We start from the raw sequence: 12559 nt of genomic DNA, 5'->3' as shown, positions 1-12559 counted from the left end.
AAGCCTAATTTTGAAGAGATTTTCCTCAACCAAATTTACTGTTTTATTTTATCATTAAAATGATTTAAACACTAAAACCATTTTAATGACCCTGTTTGTTAACATCTGTTCATTTTGCCTCTGTCTCGGGTCCCTTCCAGTTCTGAAAGTTTGTGATTCTAAAAAAATCAAGCCCAGCTTGTTTTCTAGGTCAAGTAGGCCAAGAGCTGGACTCCAACTCTCCTGCCTTCTGGTGTACGTGGCCAGCTGACTATCCTGTTTCATTTGCAGTAATTGTATATGCCAACAAGATGGCTCTCAAAGGGGGCTTTCTAATCCACCAGCTCCACCCCACCTGGGAATAGGAGAAGAAGACTATCTTGCTCAATGCTCATAGGCAGTAGAATGAAGGGTTGGGTGAATGACATGCTTGAGGATTCTGAACTCCAGGAAACATTCTCCAGTTCTTAGACACGAGCGTCCTCACGTCCATCCATTAGCATCTGCATAGGATGTGAGAAAGGTGTACACACCTGTTGGCAAGGATTGAGCAGCAAACCTTGTGGACCAAACGGGGGTTACCCTCCAGGAAAGAGCTGGAAGGAAAAGGGAACTGTAAACCATGTGTTTTTTAATAAAGGAAAAGTGGCAAATGACATAGGCTGTAAGGCAGACTGTGGCGGACAACATCTCAACCCATCCTAACCCAACTCAAATCCTCCTGTGGGAACATCCTCAACAGGTGTCACCACCATTATGGAAATCACTACCTCAGCTTTAGCAACAGAATAGTTGCTGCTTTCATTTCTCAGTGCATTTGAAACATGGCATGAATAACGACCTTGAGTGCCCATTCCTACTACCCAATCACATGTTCATTTTCTGCCATGACTGCTTGTCACGCACCAGATGGAGAGCAAGTGAAACAACAGGGCCTTCTAGCTTCTGAATTGGTAAAACACATTCAGCAAGGAAGTAGAGTTTCATATTTTTGGAGAGACTGGCAACTAGGCTGAAAAGGGAAGGTGGGGACACAAATGAAGGTAAAAAAGTAAGAATTCTTACAGATCCATAAAAATTCACCTCATGTGAGAGCATAATCTTCTCTTTGTATCTTTCTTCACACCCTGGGCAACAAATATTTCAAAACTTAAACCTGGGAATAAATTTACTTGCTTGCTCTTCTCTCAGATAAATGATGTTGCAGCTCAGAAAGGGCCACAACAATGCACCTCTTCTCAGTCAGAGCAGCTTAACAAGCCTCAGTGAGTCTTCAACTCCTTTCGACTAAAGAGAAAAGCACAATACATTTGGGTTGTATTGAATTATCTACCTAGGCCCATGTCTCTGGCTTGCTTCCTGCAAGATCTTTGTATCTTCCAGGGCACTAGAGCATTTCCTAACACAATGGAGAGGCTCACTGAGGATGTTTTGGACTCACCAACACCAAACTCCAGAGTCCTTTCTCTACCACTACAGTGGGATCCTCAGCTTTGTATCATGAAGCCACTTCCTAAAGTTCAAGTACTTGCTTCAGGAGTTAAGGAATGGGCTTGGGGGCTGAACATCTTTCAAGTACTTAATCACTTGTTTACCAAGGGCAGCCACAAGTTGTCTGGCAAGCAGACCACAGTGCTTTGTGTAAACCTCTCTCTCCTAGAACAGGGAAAGAGGAGACAGGAATAAGAGTGGCCTGACAACACTGCCACAGCCTCCAAAGAATACCTCAACATTTTCTCAGGCCCTCAGTGGCACAGCATGTTTCACAGAATTAAAGGACAAGCAAGACTCTAGAAAATTTCTTTCAGGGAGAAGAAAATTGCGTTCAAAGAGAGTGTCATATTTAAATAAAGGCCTCAGCAATGAGCATAGAAGCCATATTCCTTAATTTCTAGCATTCTGCTCTTTGTAATTCAACACACTGGCTCAATTAAAAAAAAATTCTAAGCTTTCAGATACTTAAAAATAGCTATAGGTTAATTGAATTAATGACTAGATGACAGAATGGAGGGTTTATGACATGTTTTCCAATCCCTCTCATGAAAATATCATACTACATTTGTTCAACTAAAAACAAAATTCAACTAAATATAATTTTAAGCAAAATAGTCAATGTTGGCCAAAATATCACCTGGAACTTCTCAAGTTCACTTCAGACTTGTCAGAGAACCAGACTTGATTGCTATATTAAGTCAATTGACTAAGTTTAACCTGCTGAAGTAGCCTTTATCCTCTTTGGTTTGCAAAGAAAAATCTCATGATTTAGCATGAACGGCTAAAAATAAGCTGCAGGTTTCATTTTCCGTTGTTCGGTATGGTTTTGAAACTAAAAGGTGCAAAACTATGAGATTCACCAACGACTATGGAAAGTCAACGATTAAAATTGTCACCTTTCTAGCATACGATCCTGGTTGCCAACTCAGCCAGGCCCGAGAAATGTGCACCGCTGTCCCTCTCATCACGGTCTCTTGAGATGAGTCCCTCTAATAACTAAGGCACAGTTGGAAGCTGGGGGCTGAGGCCAGTCCTGGGGTAGCAGTGGCTTGTGAGTGTATTGTCACATCCGGACAGGATGCCGCACAGACTTCAGCCCATATGCTCAGCCTCCATCTTAGGTGATGCTGGGGACTCCTCTGCAGAACCTGGGAGTAAATACAGCTCGAGTTTCATTAAGATAGGACTCCGAAGGTGGTGAGTGCAGCGAGTCCCTCTTGACCTAAATGCCCATGACCTTGTGCAATTCCATACTGCCAACCCAGGGAGCTCACAATAAATTTAGTTTCAAAACTGTCTTTCCAGGGCCAAGTCTGGCAAAAAGGTGTTTGACAGAGACGTAAATGCTTCAAAGAGAAGGCAGCCATCTCACTCTGTAGCATTCAGCTGTGGCACAAGGCCTGGAGACAGCAACGCTGTTAAAAGAAAGCCCTCGGCTGAATGAGATTGAAAGGGGGTAAAGAAGGGTTAATCTTCTTCCATTAAAGGAGGGCCTATTTAGTGAAGGTGAAGAGTATAATCTGTATGAAGAGCAGAGCAAAGAGCCATTCCAGAAAAGAAATTATGGCACAGGGGCGAGAAGGATGATTTGTCCTCGATTTTCACCATGAGACCATTGCTTAGATCTGAATCTACCTAGCTTTGAAGTTACGGTCTCAGGGAGGGGCAAATGGGGCACATTCACATTCAGTGCTGGCATACTTGAGCTCTGATTCCATCTGAAATGGGCTATCAGTCTCTGAGAAGCAGAGGGTGCGGCCAAAGCCAGCAGGACATTGTAGACTTCAAACCACAAGTTAGAAGGCAGCAAAATAAACAGCAGGAGTTGCTCATAAGGGAGAAGCTGGGGATAAATCCCCCTCCTCAGGGTGGGAAAACCTCGTTTTAAACATAGTTTTAAAAACTTTTTTAAAGTTTTAATACCTTTTTTTGTGAAATAGCATAAGATGTACAAGTTATACAGTGTCTACTTTCTCCACCTTCCCCCAGTGATGTCTTGCATAGCTGTAGTACTTGGTCTAAACCCAGAAACAGACTCTGGTATAGTTCAAATAAACACAGATACAGTCTTATGTGATTTTGCCAGTTTTTACATGCACTCTGTGTGTGTGTGTACCTGTATGTCTACAGTTCTATGCAACGCATCACACGTGCAGGCTGGAGTAATGACCATCACCATCAGAACAGAGAATAGTCACCACCACAGTTCCCTGAGCTCCTCCTCTAATAATCACATCCTCCAACCTAACTCCTGACAATCACTGATCTGTTCTCTATCACTGTGTGTGTGTGTGTTTTTTTTTTTTTTTTTTTTTTTTGCTTGTTGAGACAGAGTCTTGCTCTGTCACCCAGGTTGGGGTACAATGGCACCATCATGGCTCACTGAAGCCTCAAACTCCTGTACTCAAGCAATGCTCCCATCTCAGCCTCTCAAGTAGCTGAGACCACTGGTGTACAACACCATATCCAGCTAGTTTTTTAAATTTTGCAGAGGTGGGGTCTCCCTGTGTTGCCCTGGCTGGTCTCAAACTCCTGGGCACTCCTGCCTCGGCCTCCCAAAGTGCTGGGATTACAAGCATAAGCCACTGGGCCTGGCCTATCACTATAATTTTGTCAGTCCAAGAACGTTCTCTAAATGGAATCATGTAGCATATAATTCTTTGAGATTGGCTTTCAGCATAATGCCCTTGTAATCCATTTGAATTGTATGTAAAGAGCACGTGCATGTTTATTGCTGACTAGTATTTCAAGGTGTGGATGTACCAGCGTGTTACCCACTAACTTGCTGAAAAACATCTGGCTATTTTCCAGTTTTTAGGTATTACAAATAAAGCTGCTATAAATGTTCATGTAAAGTTAATTGCGTGACCATAAGTTTTCATTTCTCTTGTGTAAATACCCATGAGTAGGATTGCTGGATCATGTGGTAAGTGTATGTTTAACTTTTATAAGAAACTGCCAAACTGTTTCCTAGAGTGGCTGTACCATTTTACATTCCTACAGGCAATGTAGGAGAGATCCAGTGTCCTTACATGTTTGCCAGCATTTGGTAACCTCAGTAATTTTTATTTTTGTATCTACTAGATGTGTAGGGGCTCCTTTTGATGGGCCACAGTCAAGAAGGCAGTTAAACTCTGTGGCCTTCCAAGCTTAGCTGGGGTAACCTCAGACGTCTCTCATTGCTCCAGTTTTCCTGGTAGCTGTCTACACAGCAGTTTGGGCTGTCTGGCACTTACATGATGGAAAATGGGGTGGTCTCTCTGGATGGGGGGGTGAGTCTTCCGGTTTGCCCAGTTGCTCTTGACTGCAGTGGTGGGACATTGCTATCTGGGGATGCTGAGACTCTTTGAGGCAGTGCCTCTTGGACCAGCAGGAAGACTTGATACCAGTGGCACATGCTCCCATGGGGTGGGGCAGGTGAAATGACAGCTGTGGGGCAGGAACAGAGTTTGCCTGGGCCAGGGTCTTCCTGTAGCTTTGGACAGAGGCTGTGTGAATACTTTTAATTTCTCAGGTTAGATCGTTATTAGCATAGTGTGAGAGGAAGTGGGACATGGAATCAATGTAGAGAGGCAAGGGTGGGACCACCAGTGGCACTTGTCAAATCTTGGGACCCACTGAACAATCTTTGCCCTTGAACTTTGTACTCTGTGACCACCCAAGACTCTCCAGCAGCATGTGGACACGTTGTCTGGATGCCATGGAACTCCTATTTTTGTCTCCTGTGGGTGAGATTTGGAAGCACTGCTGTCACCACCACATGGGCTTTCCTGGCCCAGGGGTCCAGGTCTCATGAGCAATTAGAATGTCATCTGAGTATCAGAAGGTGCCTCATTCAAGAAAGTTGTGCAGGACAAGGTGATGGGTCTTACATAGGGCAAACATTATAGTGAGGACTTGAACTGGCCCAGCCATTCTTGGAAAGTCACCCTCCATCTGATTCAAGGTACCTCTGGTTCAAGGGAGGTTGTAGACTTTGCCAGAACTCTTACTCATCATGACCCTGGAGCCATGAGTTTGGACCAGGAGGCCAAGAATCAGGAGAGTAGCGATCCTGAACAGGGACACCCTTGAGATAATGGAGACATGCATGGGGCAGTGAAGCTTGGGGATCATCCTCAAAATTCCCTGGTGGCTAAGCCCTGGGAGGGTCCTGTGGAGGAGCTCCTGTGGGTTCTGGCTCTTGTGTGTCACCAGGTGCCTTTGCAGGGGATCGACATAGACGTAGGCATGGAGGAACCTAAAGTTGATTTCTAGAACCTGAACATGAACTGGGGATGGTAGGGAGCTGAGCAATCTGCCCAGGCAGAACTTGAAAGTCAAGTGATGCCATGGTGGGCTCTGGAAGTTGAGGCGGTGGAATGAGAGGAAGCCGGGCAGATACCGTCAGGCAATCAGTGGGTGTGGGTTGATGGGTTTCAGCAGGGTTATGCAGTCAGGATGAATAGTCAGACTTCCTCTTAGAAGGTGGTGAGAGTTTAAAGAAATTGGTTTTTTGTTCATTATGGTCTCTGCTATAATTGTTTTTTGCATTGTTTCCTAATTTCCATTTTCAGGTTCCTCCTGCTCCGGCCTGCCTCCTCTTAGGCTGTGCTTCTACTCACCTGCTGTCAGAAGGCAGCCCAGCACACAGCACCTTTCAGATTTAAAAAGGCAGGCACAGCTTGGGGCAGGTACTGTGAGGTCACACAGTGGGACTCCATCCTTGAGGCTAATTCCTCTGCAGCTGCCCTCGAGCTCTTGCTTGTCTTCCTTTCAATTCATCCCTGCCTTGACCTCAAATTTGCCCACACATTTTAGTCTGGCACTTGCCCTGACCCTGCTCCGCTGTCTTGGTTTCTGACCCCAGATCCCACCTCCTACTCTGCTTTTGTGGCGCTGATCACATGGATGCTGCCTGCACGGCTGCCCTCTGTTCTCCTGGGTCCAGCTTCTTCAGTGCTACCACCTCAGGGATCAGGGCACACCATGGTCTGGCCCCACTAGGTGACCAAGATGGGCACTTGGGTCCCTCGCTAGGTCTAGGCTGCCCAAGAGTGTCTTGAAGTATGGGCATGCCTATCTGAGGGCAGGCAAAAGCTCCTTGGCTGAGACAGGAGGTTGCCTCAGGGGTCAATCTTCTCACTGGTGCCTTTTGTCTCTTACCCAAAGGTTGGGTGACTCTGGGCCCTTTGTCTAGTTCAATCTTTGCCACTAAATCTCTGAGTGACCACCAGGAAGTAAATGAACCATTATGGGACTCAGTAATTTCATGTGTACAATACGGTTTCTTGCCTAGCTAATAATCTTTTTACTACATCATATCACAGTTAAAGGAAACTCTAAAAATCAGAAGCCAAAAAAAGGCTTTAAGTTAAATTCTGGTATAGATATACTAGCTTAGAGTTTCCTATTTTTTTTGTCTAATAAATGTTTGCCAACTGAATATTTGTTGAACTAAATGCAGCATGTCAATAGTTCTCAGGCATTAATGCAGAAGAATTGGGAGGGCAGATTAAAATGCATATCCCCAGGCTCCTCCTCAGAGCTTCCAATACCACTGGGGCCTAGCAGCATGCATTTTAATATGAGAAATGAAAAAAGACCAAGGTTTTGAAATAGACACTGGTACCTTTCTAGAGGCCAATTCACCAATATGCATTAGAAACTTTAAAAATAGTAGAACACTAAAGTCTATCAAAATGTCCAACAACAAAAAATTGATACATTAAAATGTATCAGTGCAATGGAAACACAGCCATTAAAAATCATGTTTTCAAAGACCATTTAGTGATTTGGTAAAACGTTTACAACATAATGTTAAATGGGGGCAAAACACCACATAAAATACCATCTCAACAATTTTTAACATTTTGATGTATTTTTTCCAATTTTTTCTTGTATATATTATTCTCTCCTTTTAAAAAGGAGAGAATGGGGTGGGGTTGGGGTGAGGGGTTATACTAATGCTCTTTTGGACAAAGATGAGGGCTCCACTCTCTCCACTCTGGCTTGGGAGGCACTACCCAAGGTCAATGCCTCCGTGGAGTAATTTCCAAGCCTCCTTGTCCCAATACACTAAGAGCCCCATAGAATGCCAGGAATCATCTTCTTTTGGCAGAGAGATGACTCATCCATCTTTCCTCAAAGGTTTCAGTGAACCCCAGGTTAAATGTCCCTGTGAATAAGATCAGAAGCCTCTCAGTGGGGATGACCTAGAATCAAATATGCTTTGGCTAGTTAGAAGTTGTGCTAAGGCTCCCAGATGAAAGTCAATTTAGAAAGACAAAAAAATATTTAAAATAACAAAAATAACAATATCAAAAGTCAAAGCACCAATACTGACCATAATTATGATGATTTTTTTTAATCAACACTTTTTTTTTTGCTCTGTTGCCTAGGCTGGAGTACAGTGGCCCAATCTTGGCTCACCACAACCTCCGCCTCCTGGGTTCAAGCAATTCTCATACCTCAGTCTCCCAAGAAGCTGGGATTACAGGCATGTGCCACCAAGCCTGGCTAATTTTTGTATTTTTTTTTTTTTTTGAAACGGAGTCTCGCTCTGCCGCCCAGGCTGGAGTGCAGTGGCCGGATCTCAGCTCACTGCAAGCTCCGCCTCCTGGGTTCACGCCATTCTCCTGCCTCAGCCTCCCGAGTAGCTGGGACTACAGGTGCCCGCCACCTCGCCCGGCTAGTTTTTTGTATTTTTAAAGTAGAGACGGGGTTTCACCGTGTCAGCCAGGATGGTCTCGATCTCCTGACCTCGTGATCCGCCCGTCTCGGCCTCCCAAAGTGCTGGGATTACAGGCTTGAGCCACCGCGCCCAGCCTAATTTTTGTATTTTTAGTAGAGACAGGGCTTCGTGATGTTGGCTGGTCTGGTCTTGAACTCCTGGCCTCAAGAAATCTGCCCACCTTGGCCTCCCAAAGTGCTGGGATGACAGGGTGAGCCACCGCGCCCGGCCTGTATCAACGCTTTACCTTGATGTGCACTTTTCTAAGCTGCCCAAATCATTTTGCATATATCACCTACTTATTCTGACAGAGTCTCAGCATTACATTTTCTAACGATACTATTTTGGAGGTAGGAGGGAGCTTGAAAGTTCTGATGAAAACCAGAAACTTCTTGAGTTAAAAACAAAACCCTGAAGTGTGGTATTTTCCAACTTGGTTCTTGACAAGAAATTAGGGGATTTCAGTGTGAGAAATTATAAAGCCCTATTACTATGAATTCTTAGTTTTGGTGAATATGATGTGGTATTTCTGCCAAACTCTCTAAGGAGAGTGACAGAACATTCATGATGCTGACCCATGGGGAGAAAGGAGCTTGCACATCTGTGCTATGACAATTCTAAAACCTCAGGGATTAAAATACCCAACTAGTGTAAGAGCTGCCTGTGTGAGACTGTGTGCTCAGTCCACATCTGCTCATCATGGCTCAACAAGGCCAGGCTCAGATCTTTAGATAACTTAAGCTCTGAAAAGACTACAGTGCCTCAAATTTGAATTATTACTCCTATGTGAAATTAAAATAGAAAAAAATAACAAAATGCAAAATTAAGGTTAAGAAAGCTCAACAACGTCTAACTTTTCCCAGACTGTCTACTTTGATGCTTTTTTTGAAATGTCAAATATCAAAATATTTACAAAATGTGTGTTTGTACACAATCCTGCTTTGCTGGTGTTGTCTGTGAGGTCACTCAGCATCCAGTGGTCACAGGGATCTATGGCTTTCTTTCAAACACCAAGTGTTGAACAGTAATGAAATTCTGGTACCTGATGTGGTGGTCTCACGCCCCTTCCTGTAGTAATATGCAGCTAGAAATTAGAAATCAGGAGGCTGGCCCCTCCCCCAACCCTAACACCATTCATATGTCAACTCCTGCTTACTTAGTGCTTTGAGGAGTCATAACAGATGGTAGTTGAAATTAGCAAGCTGTGATTAGCCATTCTCCCACATGAATGGACCCTGACGTTGACTGAGACCTTTGGCTCTGCCCTTCTTGAAAGACTCTGTTAGGCTAAGACTTCCAGCAACACATCATCCCCATTTGGCTCCAGCTTTTGAAATCTGGCACATATTCTTTTTTTTTTTTTTTTTTTTTTGAGACGGAGTCTCGCTTTGTCACCCAGGCTGGAGTGCCGTGGCGCGATCTCGGCTCACTGCAAGCTCCGCCTCCCGGGTTCACGCCATTCTCCTGCCTCAGCCTCCCAGTAGCTGGGACTACAGGCGCCCGCCACCACGCCCGGCTAATTTTTTTTTGTATTTTTAGTAGAGATGGGGTTTCACCGTGTTAGCCAGGATGGTCTCGATCTCCTGACCTCGTGATCCGCCCGCCTCGGCCTCCCGAAGTGCTGGGATTACAGGCGTGAGCCACCGCGCCCGGCCAAAATCTGGCACATATTCTTAATTTACTCCTTCAACTGCGCCCTTCTAGCCGGCACTGTATTCCTCATTCACCTGGTCTTTTTTTTCTGAGATGGAGTTTCTCTCATGCTGCCCAGGCTGGAGTGCAATGGTGAGATCTCAGCTCACTGCAACTTCTGCCTCCTGGGTTCAGGCAATTCTCCTGCCTCAGCCTCCCAAGTAGCTGGGATTACAGGCGTGCGCCACAGTGCCTGGCTAATTTTGTATTATTATTATTATTATTATTTTTTTTTTTTAGTAGAGATGGGGTTTCACCGTGTTGGTCAGGCTGGTCTCAAACTCCTGATCTCAAGTGATCCACTCGCCTATGCCTCCAAAAATGCTGGGATTATAGGCGCGAGCCACCGCGCCCAGCCCAACCTGGTCTTATCATTAGCTTACACCACAGCTAGCAACCCTATCAATAGATACTTTCAGTTGCTAACAACTTGGAAAGACAGACTTTCAAAGGTTGAAGTATTTTTGCAGCAACTCATCTTGTTATTCTATTCCACTCCTCCTCAGCTCCATCCTGATGTGAGGGGACTGGGGAGAGGTTAGGCAGCCGTAACAGGAGAGTAGGCCAGGCATCAGCCTCTGTCAGATACCTGAGAAGCTGTGGCAAATTGGCCAGTAACAGGCATCCCCACACAATAGACAATATGTGCTCTTCAGGGTGTGGATGTGGGTGCCAGAAAGGTCAAGTCCAGGGGCAAAAGTCAATCAGAAACCAGAATGTTTAGTCAGATATTGACAAAACTAGAGAACTAGGTACCAGGCACCTCAGACTTGAGTTCATTTTTATCTCACACCTTTAAGTTTGGGGCGTCACAAGGCACCCATCATATGGTTTCTATTCACCAATGAGGGGAATACTTCGCCAACATCAACAATGGTTAGAAGGTTACATAAAATGTTAAACTTATTAACAGTTCTCCAAATAGAGCTTACAACTTTACCACTTGTTATTTCAGTAAATGTTTTGAAACTTTTCCTGAAAATGAAAAGCTAGACATATATATCACATCCTTTGGGGCAGCATTAATAGCCCCAGCCTGAGACTTTTTAGTCTACTTTTAAATGTTTCTCGGCTGGGCCCGGTGGCTCACACCTGTTATCCTAGCACTTTGGGAGGCCAAGGTGGGTGGATTGCTTGAGCCCAGGAGTTCAAGACCAGCCTGGGCAACATGGTGAAACCTTGTTTCTACAAAAAATACAAAAATTAGCCAGGCATGGTGACGCATTCCTGTAGTCTCAGCTACTTGGGAAGATCGCTTGAACCTGAGAAGTTGAGGCTGCAGTGAGCCATGATTGCGCCACTGTACTCCAGCCTGGGTGACAGAGTGAAACCCTGTCTCAAAGAAAAAAAAAAGTTTCTTGGCTGGGCGCGGTGGCTCATGTCTGTAATCTCGGCACTTTGGGAGACCAAGGCCGGCAGATCATGAGGTCAAGAGATCAAGACCATCCTGGCCAACATGGTGAAACCCCAACTCTACTATAAAATACAAAAATTAGCTGGGTGTGGTGGTGCACGCCTGTAGTCCCAGCTACTTGGGTGGCTGAGGCAGTAAAATCACTTGAACCTGGGAGGCAGAGGTTGCAGTGAACTGAGATCATGCTGATGTACTCCAGCCTGGCAATAGAGTGAGACTCTGTCTAAAAAAAAAAGAAAAGAAAAGAAAAGAAAAAAACAGTTTCTCTAATAATTTGGTTTAAAGGTCTCACCTTAGGGAATTTTTCCCCGATCAAGTATCTCAAGACCTGGAGCAGATTAGGTAGGATACATTTCCAAAGCCTCCAGAAGCAGAGAAAACTACAAGCTAAGGAAGTCAAGAGCTTTCCTACAGACTACTGGGGCTCCTAGTTGGGGAAGCAGAATTCTGTCACAATTCCAACTAATATGACTAGATCCAGGAAGGAGACAAAGCCGGTATAGTCCTAGACCAAGAGGATACTGAGGGGAAAAATAAGGAGAAGGAAATAAGGAAAATGTCCTTCGTGGTTCACTGGCCATGGGCAACATGATGGTGCTCACTCAGGGTCATAATGGACAGAGGTGTTGAGAAATCTCATCCATTGCATCTTGCGCTCATGGCCAGATGTTACCTAAGAGTGTCAGTCAGGAAAATCTAAATGTGGATAATTTTTTTACTTATCCCACTGTTTCTATGCAACTTTATCCTTGAGAGTCTCCAAGTTTCTTTTATGTGCTGTGCCAGAGAGAACTACTTCTTCTTTAGAAACCCTCCAGAGCTGTCACTGCTAAGTGGCTGCCCCATCAGGGACTACATTTCCCAGACTCCTCTGTGGTTAGTTGTGGTCATGTGATGGAGTTTTAGCCAATGGAATGTGAGTAGAAGTAATATGCACCACTTCTAGGCAGGGCCCATAAAAAACTCCCATGTGCACCTTTTCACGCTCTTTTCTTACTTCACTGAGGAGTGGAGACACCCCCAGGCGACCTTGAAAACCACATGCTGCAGAAGGCAAAGCCCCTTTCTACCTGTGTCTCTGAATGAATGCATGAAAAACAGTTGCCCCACTGACCTGTACTGTTACATAAGCAAGAAATAAACTACTGTGTTTGAGCCACTATAGATTTGGGGTTCTATTATAACAATTAGCCTATCCTAATATTGTTTTTGATACAGCTATTATCATTGTGTACAGAAATCTCTGTGCCCTTTCCCCCTTTCTTTAA

At 44.6% G+C, this 12559-nt stretch overlaps 1 protein-coding gene across 7 annotated transcripts in view; it reads right to left on the bottom strand.

The window, feature by feature from the left end:
- LOC105469979 (zinc finger and BTB domain containing 38) overlaps nucleotides 1-12559 on the bottom strand; it is a 124797-nt gene that overhangs the window by 68242 nt on the left and 43996 nt on the right. For 4 of the 7 annotated variants that reach the window (XM_024789190.2, XM_024789188.2, XM_011721636.3 and 1 more), the window contains one exon: nucleotides 513-575. The exons of the other annotated variants lie outside the window; for them this stretch is intronic. The gene's annotated coding sequence lies outside the window, so the exon portion shown is untranslated. The remainder of the gene's footprint in view (nucleotides 1-512; nucleotides 576-12559) is intronic. 7 annotated transcript variants of the gene reach the window in all.

This window comes from Macaca nemestrina, chromosome 2, assembly GCF_043159975.1.
Source record: "Macaca nemestrina isolate mMacNem1 chromosome 2, mMacNem.hap1, whole genome shotgun sequence".
Classification (NCBI taxonomy): domain Eukaryota; kingdom Metazoa; phylum Chordata; class Mammalia; order Primates; family Cercopithecidae; genus Macaca; species Macaca nemestrina.
Note: the sequence above shows the minus strand (reverse complement) of the source record. Positions and strands in the feature narration are given on the sequence as shown.